The sequence below is a fragment of the Pseudophryne corroboree genome, chromosome 10, assembly GCF_028390025.1.
Source record: "Pseudophryne corroboree isolate aPseCor3 chromosome 10, aPseCor3.hap2, whole genome shotgun sequence".
Lineage (NCBI taxonomy): Eukaryota > Metazoa > Chordata > Amphibia > Anura > Myobatrachidae > Pseudophryne > Pseudophryne corroboree.
In genome coordinates this window covers 17,961,878-17,974,558 of record NC_086453.1, presented here as the reverse complement: position 1 = coordinate 17,974,558, position 12,681 = coordinate 17,961,878, and positions in this window count along the sequence as shown.

The window sequence follows — 12,681 nt, the reverse complement described above, 5'->3', positions numbered from 1 at the left end:
AGCCCACATTATGCCAGGTAGAGCCCCTTATACACATTACGACAGGTAGAGTCCACATTATGCCAGGTAGAGCCCCTCATACACATTATGGCAGGTAGAGCCCACATCATGCCAGGTAGAGCCCCTCATACACATTACGACAGGTAGAGCCTACATTATGCCAGGTAGAGCCCCTGATACACATTATGGCAGGTAGAGCCCACATTATACCAGGTAGAGCCCCTGATACACATTACACCAGGTAGAGCCAACATTACGCCAGGTAGAGTCTACGTTATGGCAGGTAGAGCCCCTGATACACATTACAAGAGGTAGAGACCACATTATTCTAGGAAGAGACCCTGATACATATTACGCCAGGTAGTACCCACATTATGCCAGGTAGAGCCCCTGATACAAATTACCCCAGGTAGAACCTACATTATGCCAGGTAGAGCCGCTGATACACATTACAAGAGGTAGAGACAACATTATGACAGGTAGAGACCCTGATACATATTACGCCAGGTAGTACCCACATTATACCAGGTAGAGCCCCTGATACATATTACCCCAGGTAGAACCCACATTATGTCAGGTTGAGCTCCTGATAAATATTATGCCAGGCAGAGCCCATGTTACGCCAGGTAGAGCCCACATTATGCCAGGTACAACACCCTAATACACATTATGGCGCAAGATGTAAGAGGGTGGGGAGGAGAGTGTGTGTGTCTTTGTTTGTCTTTCTGTGTCCCTCCATCTGCCATCCATCCCACCTCCCTAGAGCGCACAACTTTACCTTTCACAATACAGCACAGCAAGAGTGGGAAGACAGTGCAACAACAGGAAGGCAGGATGAGCAGAGCACAGTCTGCGGCACACAATGTAACAACGGGAAGCCGGGACGAGCAGAGCACAGAATGCTGCACACAAACTACAGCGCTACCCTGCTACAACAAGTAGCTGGGTGCGGCAGCTGCTACCATGGACACACAGGACGGCATGGCTGTGCGGGTGTTGCTGGCGGGCCTGCACCCACAGTGCATATGTGCTGTGTGCCAGGCACCGTTAGCACACACGAAGTTATGGCACTGATATGCTGGGCTGGAGGGTGTAAATAATGGACTTTACATTTATTTTATCCAAATGACATGATGAAGATTTATCATTGCATGGAAACTGATAAAGTGGAGAGAGATAAAGATCAGCTTCTGTCATTTTTCAAACACAGTCTGTAATATAACAAGTAGAAGCTGATTGGTTAATACTTTATCTTGATATTTATATTGACAACGCATTCCTAAAAAGGGTTGTGGTCTCCTAGGGAAGGGACGTGGCTACACACTAGTTCCCCCTAATTCAAATTACTCCACACAGTAGTGCAACTCTATGTTACACCAGAGTAGTGCACAGTAGTGCAACTCTATGTTACACCACAGAGTAGTGCCCCTTATTCACATTATGCCACAGAGTAGTGCCCCTTATTCACATTGTACCACACATTAGTGCCCCTTATTCACATTATGCCACACAGTATTACCCCTTATACATCATACACCACACAGTAGTGCCCCTTATTCATTTTACGCCATACAGTATCACCCCTTATTCACATTACGCCACACAGTAGTCTCCCTTATTCACATTATGCCACACAGTGGTACCCCTTATAAACATACCACACAGTAGTGCCCTTATTCATTTTATGTCACACAATAGTGTCCCTTATTCACATTATGCCACACAGCACCCATTAGACACAATACACCACACAGTAGTGCCCCTTATTCATGTTACGCCATACAGTAGCACCTTTCATATACATTAAACCACACAGTAGTGCCCCTTATTCACATTGTGCAACACATTATTACCCCTTATACATGTAATGCCCCACAATAGTGTCCCTTATTCACATTATGCCACAGAGTATTGTCCTTTATACTTGTTATACCACACTGTAGGGTTTCTTATTCTCATGTCACACAGTAGTACCCATTAAAATCATGCCACACAGAAGTGCCCCTTATTCATATTATGTACACAGTAGTACACCTTATACACAATATGCCACACAGTAGTTCTCCTTATTCACATTATGTTACACAGTAGTGCCTCTTATTCACATTATGCCACATAGTAATGTCTCTTATTCACTTTATGTCACACAGCAGTGCCCTTTATTCATATTATGCCACACAGTAGTACCCATTATTCACATTGTGACACAGTAGTACTCCTTATTCATGTTATGCCCACAGTAGTTGCCCACAGGGGCGGATCAAGAACAAATAAGAGGGAGGGGGGGGGCACCATGACGGGAAAACGGGAGGGGATATTTTGTGGGAGACAGTGGGTGGCAGTAAGAGGCACAGTGTGACACCAGGTAATGGGTGGTGGGGAGGCAGTGGTTGATGCCAGAGAATAGGTGCTAGGGGGATGTAGTGAGTGATGCCAGGGAAGGCAGTGGGTGATGTAGAGGATGATGGGAAGAGCCAGTGAGACGGTGACAGGAGAGAGGGTGATGGGGAGAAAGTGATGCAGAGGAAAGGTAGAGGGTGAGGCAGTGGGTGACAGGGAGAGATAGTGGGAGACAGCAGGGAGCGTGTGCTGGGCTGGGGACACAGGTTGCTGTGCTGCCACAGATAAGCAAGGGGGGTGGTAATTAGTACTCACTTCTACCCTCTCTCTAAAAGCCCCTGCTCCCTTTCTGCCTGATTGCTTTGTGCCCCCTCTCTCTGTCCCTGTCATTTGTGCCCCCTCTCAGTTTCCTACGCCCCCTGCCCCCCACTGCCCAGGTGACATGGCTGCAAGCACTGCCTACACCCCCTGCCCCCAACTGCCCAGGTGACACAGCTGCGTACACTCCCTGACCCCCCCACTACCCAGGTGACATGGCTGCCTACACCCCCTGCTCCACTGCCCAGGTGACATGGCTGCCTACACCCCTGCCCCCACTGCCCAGGTGACATGGCTGCTTACACCCCCTGCTCCCCACTACCCAGGTGACATGGCTGTCTACACCCCCTGCCCTCACTACCCAGGTGACATGGCTGCCTACACCCCCTGCCCCCCCACTACCCAGGTGACATGGCTGCCTACACACCCTGCCCCCACTGCCCAGGTGACATAGCTGCCTACACCCCCTGCCCCCACTTCCCAGGTGACATGGCTGCCTATACCCCCTGCCCTCACTACCCAGGTGACATGGCTGCCTACACCCCCTGCCCCCCCACTACCCAGGTGACATGGCTGCCTACACGCCCTGCCCCCACTGCCCAGGTGACACGCTGTGTATACCCCTTGCCCCCACTGCCCAGGTGACACGGCTGTGTATACCCCCTGTTCAGGTGACACAGCTGGTTATTCACCTCCCAATCGATGTTCAGTAGGATCCCACGCCCATGACCTTGTTGGTGGAGATAAGGCGGAGACGCCTGAAGATGTCCTGCTTATAAGGCTCACTCATGTCTCATGCATCATCACCAACAGCAGTAACTCCTGGAGCACTGAAGCCCTGACTGACCTACGGCTGCGTACGGAGAGGGCGATGTCACTGTATGGAGCCACGCCTCTGTAGAGATGTGCCCTGTGTCAAATGGCACATCAGAGCAGCGGCGGTGGGTGTCCGGTGCCGGGACCGTGTATTGGTTCCCTGCACCGGACCAGGAGCGGCGATGGACAGCGCCACAACAGCGGCATTTCAAATTTGCCGCCGATTCAGCAGCCAATAGGAAGCGCTGCCCACGGCCTTTCAAAACTGGCACCCTCCGTGAGCCTATCACGGCTTGCAGAGTTTCAGCCAATAGGTAGCGGGCGCACGTCAGACGCCAGGAGGGAGCCGAAGAAGCAGGCCGCGTGGAAGAGCGGCGAAGAGCCTGACGGAGAGGAGAAGCATTCCGGCAGGAGAAGACGGCGGATGGGGGGAAAAGAGCTCCGGTGGCCGCTGGAGAGGCCGGAAGATGCCGGCAACCAGGAGAAGGATGTCCAGCGGCAGTTGGACGTGGAACGGCGCTGGTGGCGCCGCTGGCCAGGACAGGTCAGCGGCAGATGGGGTCTCCAGAGGACTTCAGGACCAGGTGAGGTCTCAGTGAGGCTCATCCCTGCCCCTCCCCTCCCTAGACCACCAGGGCGCAGGTATTAGACCTGAGGGGTAAGTTCACGCACTAGGCCCGTGCGCAGCTAACAGCATCAGCAGCAAACAATGTTTGGTGGTCTGGGCAGTAGGCCCATGCCACTGGGTTGGGCATGAGAGGCGGGCATTAGGACAGTGGGCACTGAGTTTAATAAGAGTGATCTGGGCGTTAGGCCCAGATTACTCCAACTGGCCGCATGTTAGGCGAGCACTAGGCCCGTGGCTCTTTGTCAGGCCTCGGGCCTGGGGATAATTGGGGGCAGTAGGCCCAGTATAAAAAGAGTGCTCCCCAGGTTAAAAAGGGTGGTACTGGGCACTAGGCCCCCTGGTAAGTAAGTGTATGGGAGGTGGGTAGGCTGTACGGCGCCCACTCCCCAGTAATCTAAGGCAAATAGGAACTTAAAGGGACAGCACCGTTGTAGATACTTGTATTGTACTGTGTTGGATTGTTGTTTCCGTGCAGGGCCAAGTTTGCTTATAGTTTGTGTTTAGTTTTGTTGCACCACACACACAGAGTTAGTTTGAGGGCTCTGCTGTTGTAGTTAGTGTAGTGGTGTTGCACTAGGATAGAGTTAGGCCCTGCACGGTAGTGTGGTTCTTGTCTCCTTACAGGGACCTGTAAGTGGAGAAGAGGAAGATCGCAGTACAAGATTGGCAACGGTGAGCATCATCTGTGTCTGTCTGTCCCTCTGTCCGTCTATCCCCTGAGCACCAGTTCGGTGGACCTTGCACGGCCGTGCGAGGTCCAGGGTACACCTCAGCGTGAGAGCGCTGTTAGGTGAAAATTGGGTGGCTGAGGCTTTGTGCCTGTGATGAACTTTTATCCAACCGGTGAAGGTCACCGCACCCCTGGGGTATCCTCTTTTCCAGTGGAAGAAGAGTTGATACTCCTTAATTGGTTTACTATCCTTTCTAGTTCGGCCGTCATCTACATCTGGAAGGGGAGCGCCGTGTCCGGCTCCAAGTGCAGTTTCCAGGTCCGTTGAAGGTTCCGCGATCTGAAGGAGAGGGGGTGGCGCCTGGTAAGTAGTGAATCTACACCTGTACAGCAGCAGGCACTACACCGCACCGCCACTCTCACATTTGGCGTAGTCGGCAGGATCGTGGACCGCAGACTCGATGTGGAACATCCCCAAGAAGACCCCCCCTGCGGGCGGCTCCGGGAACAGACCCACCCCCGGGAGTGTGAGGACAAGAGCGACTGAGTTACTGTGTCTGGGACAGACATCCTGAAGATGGTGCAGCGGTCGGTCCAGTGTGGAAAAGAAGAGCGTCGGGAAAAGGGGTGCAAGAAGGCCGCTGTGACACCCTGCAAGAAGTGTCGGCAATTGGGACATTTTGCCGACGAATGTACTTGGCAAGAGACTCCGAGGAGAAAAAGCCAAGAGAAGTCCCTGAAGAGCACGCAGACGCCTCAGCATGTTAAGAGAGAGCATGGAAGACAAAGCCCTGGTGTTTGCTCTGTGGAAACTATGGGCATGAGCATAATATCTCTCCTTGGGATGAAGAGTGGGGCCAAGACAAGGTCGAGTTCCGGTGTGAAAGCTGCGGAGATCCCAGGCATCGCCTTTCGGAGTGTCCATGGACTGAAGACAAGACAGAGTATGAGGCCACCGTGAAGCAGCTGACGGAGTCTCGTCAGGAGCTCTGGAACCGGGTGGCTGCAGAACCCGTGTGTGCCCTCTGTAAGGAGAAGGGACATGAGCTTCCCAATTGTCCGTGGGATGAAGACCGGATGATTGCGGATGGTCATGCCCAGAGATGGCAGGAAGAAACCATAGAAATGGAGTGGAAGAGCCTGCTTGAAGTTAGTTCGGCAGCACTGCCAACGTCACACCTCTATGGTTGGGGAGGTTTGTGGACCCGGGCAGCATATACTTAAAAAAACCCTTCCCTGAGAGTGGGGGCATGCCTTGGTGCCCACTGTTTCCACCACTAGTGACCAGCTAGCGGTGGTACATAGTGGCAGTGCCACATTTCTTTGGCACATTCTCTCTGAGCCACTTACCTGGCATGGTGGCATCAGATGTGACCATGCCTGCAAGTGCTCTATCTGACCTGGGAGCACAGGATGCGACCAGTCAGATAGAGAGTGTTAGCAGCGGCAGGAAAGATAAACTTCCCTCCGCTGCTGCTGTCGGAGGGACTGGAAGGTCCCTCTGCCTCCCCGCACTCTCCCCCTGTGTCTGCCGTGCTGCCGATCACTGCTGATCAGTCAGCACGGCAGGATCCCCCCCTCCAGCGGCTGCAGACAATGGCAGCTGCTGGGGAGAGTAAAGGAACCCTCCCAAGCCACCCCATACCCCCCCCCCCCCCCTATATACCTGGAGGCTGTCCCGGCTTTCAAAATGAAAGCCGCGAAGGTCGCGATGTTCCCAATGTTCCGATGGTCGCGATGTTCCCGATCAATGCGCACAGCATATATTCAATCATCACTCGCTGCTTTTGCAGAGCAAACCAGCGGTGATCAAAGCTTTCCCCAACTGACCCTTTGTTAGCGGCCCCCTTATCTACAGGACTGTCTGCAACTTTGGCGGGCGACTTATGTGACCACTGGGGACTGATTGACTGCTATCCGGTGCCGTGATTATCATCATTTGGCTACCGTCACTGATATCCTGAAGCACTGCCCTGTTACAGCATTATCACATTTCCCACTGAGTTTTCCTGTATTCCTTTGCACTCATATATAATGTCTTGCATATATTCCCGGGAGTGTTTTTAGATTTTATGTAAGTGTATTTCGCTATCTAAATTTATATATATACACACAGGTTGAGTATCCCTTATACAAAATTCTAAATCCCACATCATATACATACATACATATATACACACACATATATATATATATATATATATATATATATGTACACACATACATATATATATATATATATATATATATATATGTGTGTGTGTTTTACGGAAATCGGGATGGACAGTGGGCGCGGTGATGCAGTTGCGTTGTCCTTACTCTGCTCTCCATACATAGTGCCAAGATTATCGGAGTTATGTGATGGCGGTGGAGCAACGATAGCGCAATTCAGCATAAATCGCATCATCGGCCATCAAGACCGCCCACTTATGTTTGATAAGTGTGCGGCTGCGGGTGGGTGGAGCCAGCTCCAGAATACATGCCACACTTCCGGGTGTCTGAAAGCGCCACCCGATGTTTGGGAGCCTCCTGGCCATGCAGCAGCTGCTGAGAGACAGCGCAGAGCGCTCTCCTCGACAGTTACTACTGAGCCAGTGCTCCGAAGCCCGTCACACATTCTATCTCAGGGGGTCTAAGTACACTACAATCCCCATCATCTCATGTCTGCTGAATTCAGTTTGAATTTCTGCCCTTCTCTTCCATTTATAACTTTATAAAGAACAGACAGTAAGATTAGATTGTATGATGAACATAAAAAGACAAAGGTTATTGGGGGTCAATCCGAGTTGATCGGTCGCTAGCAAGTTTTTGCAGCGCTGCGATCAGGTTAAATCTTGGCAAAACTGCGCATGCGTATGCACCGCAATGCGCAGGCACATCGTACATGTACAAAGAGGATCGGTGCTGAGCGATGGATTTAACGAAGAATCCATTCGCACAGCCGATCGCAAGGTGATTGACAGAAAGAGGGCGTTTGTGGGTGTCAACTCAGGCGCTTCCAAGCATTTGCAGGGCGGGTGTCTGACGACAATTCCGGGACCAAAAAGACTGAAGTGATCGCAGCGGCTTAGTAAGTCCAGAGCTACTCAGAAACTACAAAAATGTTTTTTGTGCCATCGGCTGCAAAAGCGTTCGCACACTTGCAAAGCGAAAATACACTCCCCCATAGGCGGCGACTATCTGATCGCAGCGCAGCAAAAAGTTGATCAACTCGGAGTGACCCCCATTTTGCAGTCTGCCAGTAATGGAAAACAGATATATCCAGGCACGAAAAAACTTGCGAAGCTGCAGAATACAAGGTAATTTATCATTCGGACCGTCGTCTTTCAGGTTACTTTCTTATAAGATTGATGGTCTGCTCCTTGTAGTTTAGTGCTTGGCATTACCACTGCCCTGCTGGTATGACGACTTGAGGAAACGTGTCTCCCCTACTGCAGCCAGCACATCTGGCAATTTTTATTTTTTAACCGTAAGTTGGGTTTTCAAGGAAAAAGGAAATATGCAGATCTCTCATAACTCAATCGAACTTCGCACCTTTGCAACACTCAAAAACTTCACCATGATTCTGCTGTATAGAGGCAGACATCAACACTGAGTATAACCCCCCTGCCTCCCTCCTCCCCCCCCCCCCCCCCTTACCTTGATAGAAAAGATGAGCGCAGCTAGCCCAAGGGGGCAACAGCAACAGACCAGGCTGAAGATGGACCATATCAAATAATCCTTTTGCCCTGAGATTGGCATGGCTGCAACTGACTCTGATAATGACCTCTTACTCCGGACTGTTCTGTAGTGCAGTGATGCTGGATTTATTCCGTGAGACTATTTTTGCCCACTTGGGAAGGGAGGGGGTCTGCGAGCAGAGGGTGGAGTTGATTCCATGCACACATTTTTGCTATTTCCTTGCTCTGAGTTAAGGGCAGATGTATTAAGCCTGGAGAAGTGATAGAGTGGAAGGTGAATACAGCTGGCCCTTTAATCACCAAAAATCATAGTAAAAATGTATTCCTAGATACAAGGACAGGCTCCAGAGAGAGGTTTTGCAGCAATCCGTAAACTTCATGTCATTTAAGCAGGAAAGAATTGACTCAAGTTTTTTTCTGGAAGGAAGGGGGGGTGGGGGGGGGGGATTGTATTGTTCTTGTGAATGTGTTAAAAGTAGTGATGTGCACCGGACATTTTTCGGGTTTTGTGTTTTGGTTTTGGATTCGGTTCCGCGGCCGTGTTTTGGATTCGGACGCGTTTTGGCAAAACTTCCCTGAAATTTTTTTGTCGGATTCGGGTGTGTTTTGGATTCGGGTGTTTTTTTACAAAAAACTCTCAAAAACAGCTTAAATCATAGAATTTGGGGGTCATTTTGATCCCATAGTATTATTAACCTCAATAACCATAATTTCCACTCATTTATAGTCTATTCTGAACACCTCACACCTCACAATATTATTTTTAGTCCTAAAATTTGCACCGAAGTCGCTGGATGACTAAGCTAAGCGACCCAAGTGGCCGACACAAACACCTGGCCCATCTAGGAGTGGCATTGCAGTGTCAGACAGGATGGCAGATTTTAAAAAAATAGTCCCCAAACAGCACATGATGCAAAGAAAAAAAGAGGTGCAATGAGGTAGCTGTGTGACTAAGCTAAGCGACCCAAGTGGCCGACACAAACACCTGGCCCATCTAGGAGTGTCACTGCAGTGTCAGACAGGATGGCAGATTTAAAAAATAGTCCCCAAACAGCACATGATGCAAAGAAAAAAAGAGGTGCACCAGCACTGTATAGTACTGCGCACAACTAAAATGCACCACAGGTATGGATGGATAGTATACTTGACGACACAGAGGTAGAGCAGCGGACTACTGTACCGTACTGCTAGATATATACTGGTGGTCAGCAAAATTATGCACTGTCCTACTACTATATATATACTGCGCACAAAAACTTAAATGCACCACAGGTATGGATGGATAGTATACTTGACGACACAGAGGTAGGTAGAGCAGTGGCCTACTGTACCGTACTGCTATATATTATATACTGGTGGTCAGCAAAATTATGCACTGTCTTACTACTATATATGTACTGCGCACAACTTAAATGCACCACAGGTATGGATGGATAGTATACTTGATGACACAGAGGTAGGTAGAGCAGTGGCCTACTGTACCGTACTGCTATATATTATATACTGGTGGTCAGCAAAATTATGCACTGTACTCCTACTATATATACTGCACACAAAAACTTAAATGCACCACAGGTATGGATGGATAGTATACTTGACGACACAGAGGTAGGTAGAGCAGTGGCCTACTGTACCGTACTGCTATATATTATATACTGGTGGTCAGCAAAATTATGCACTGTACTCCTACTATATATACTGCGCACAAAAACTTAAATGCACCACAGGTATGGATGGATAGTATACTTGACGACACAGAGGTAGGTAGAGCAGTGGCCTACTGTACCGTACTGATATATATTATATACTGGTGGTCAGCAAAATTATGCACTGTACTCCTACTATATATACTGCACACAAAAACTTAAATGCACCACAGGTATGGATGGATAGTATACTTGATGACACAGAGGTAGGTAGAGTAGTGGCCTACTGTACCGTACTGATATATATTATATACTGGTGGTCAGCAAAATTATGCACTGTACTCCTACTATATATACTGCGCACAAAAACTTAAATGCACCACAGGTATGGATGGATAGTATACTTGATGACACAGAGGTAGGTAGAGCAGTGGCCTACTGTACCGTACTGCTATATATTATATACTGGTGGTCAGCAAAATTATGCACTGTACTCCTACTATATATACTGCGCACAAAAACTTAAATGCACCACAGGTATGGATGGATAGTATACTTGACGACACAGAGGTAGGTAGAGCAGTGGCCTACTGTACCGTACTGATATATATTATATACTGGTGGTCAGCAAAATTATGCACTGTACTCCTACTATATATACTGCGCACAAAAACTGAAATGCACCACAGGTATGGATGGATAGTATACTTGACGACACAGAGGTAGGTAGAGCAGTGGCCTACTGTACCGTACTGCTATATATTATATACTGGTGGTCAGCAAAATTATGCACTGTACTCCTACTATATATACTGCACACAAAAACTTTAATGCACCACAGGTATGGATGGATAGTATACTTGACGACACAGAGGTAGGTAGAGCAGTGGCCTACTGTACCGTACTGCTATATATTATATACTGGTGGTCAGCAAAATTATGCACTGTACTCCTACTATATATACTGCGCACAAAAACTTAAATGCACCACAGGTATGGATGGATAGTATACTTGACGACACAGAGGTAGGTAGAGCAGTGGCCTACTGTACCGTACTGATATATATTATATACTGGTGGTCAGCAAAATTATGCACTGTACTCCTACTATATATACTGCGCACAAAAACTTAAATGCACCACAGGTATGGATGGATAGTATACTTGACGACACAGAGGTAGGTAGAGTAGTGGCCTACTGTACCGTACTGCTATATATTATATACTGGTGGTCAGCAAAATTATGCACTGTACTCCTACTATATATACTGCACACAAAAACTTTAATGCACCACAGGTATGAATGGATAGTATACTTGACGACACAGAGGTAGGTAGAGCAGTGGCCTACTGTACCGTACTGCTATATATTATGTACTGGTGGTCAACAAAATTATGCACTGTACTCCTACTATATATACTGCGCACAAAAACTTAAATGCACCACAGGTATGGATGGATAGTATACTTGACGACACAGAGGTAGGTAGAGCAGTGGCCTACTGTACCGTACTGATATATATTATATACTGGTGGTCAGCAAAATCATGCACTGTACTCCTACTATATATACTGCGCACAAAAACTGAAATGCACCACAGGTATGGATGGATAGTATACTTGACGACACAGAGGTAGGTAGAGCAGTGGCCTTCTGTACCGTACTGCTATATATTATATACTGGTGGTCAGCAAAATTAAGCACTGTACTCCTACTATATACTACAATGCAGCACAGATATGGAGCGTTTTTCAGGCAGAGAACGTATAATACTGGTGGTCACTGGTCAGCAAAACTCTGCACTGTACTCCTCCTATATAATACTGCTGGTCCCCAGTCCCCACAATAAAGCAGTGTGAGCACAGATATATGCAGCACACTGAGCACAGATATGGAGCGTTTTTCAGGCAGAGAACGTATAATACTGGTGGTCACTGGTCAGCAAAACTCTGCACTGTACTCCTCCCATATAATACTGGTGGTCCCCAGTCCCCACAATAAAGCACACTGAGCACAGATATTTGCAGCACACTGAGCACAGATATGGAGCGTTTTTCAGGCAGAGAACGTAGATATTTGCAGCACACTGAGCACAGATATTTGCAGCACACTGAGCACAGATATTTGCAGCACACTGAGCACAGATATTTGCAGCACACTGAACACAGAAACTGAGAGGACGCCAGCCATGTCCTCTCACTGTCATCTCCAATGAAAAGAGTGAAAAATGGCGGCGACGCGCGGCTCCTTATATAGAATACGAATCTCGCGAAAATCCGACAGCGGGATGATGACGTTCTGGTGCGCTCGGGTTAACCGAGCAAGGCGGGAGGATCCGAGTATGCCTCGGACCCGTGTAAAATGGGTAAAGTTCGGGGGGGGTTCGGATTCCGAGGAACCGAACCCGCTCATCACTAGTTAAAAGCCTATGTTAATATCACAAATGTCTGTATACTGTGCATGCACATATAACGGTAATGGAGTTCTGCAGGTCGGCACGAGAGTAGAGGAAATGCTGGATCTGTCACGTAAATGGAAACAGGAAAATTTTGCACCAAATGAAAAGTGTCAAAAGACTCTCA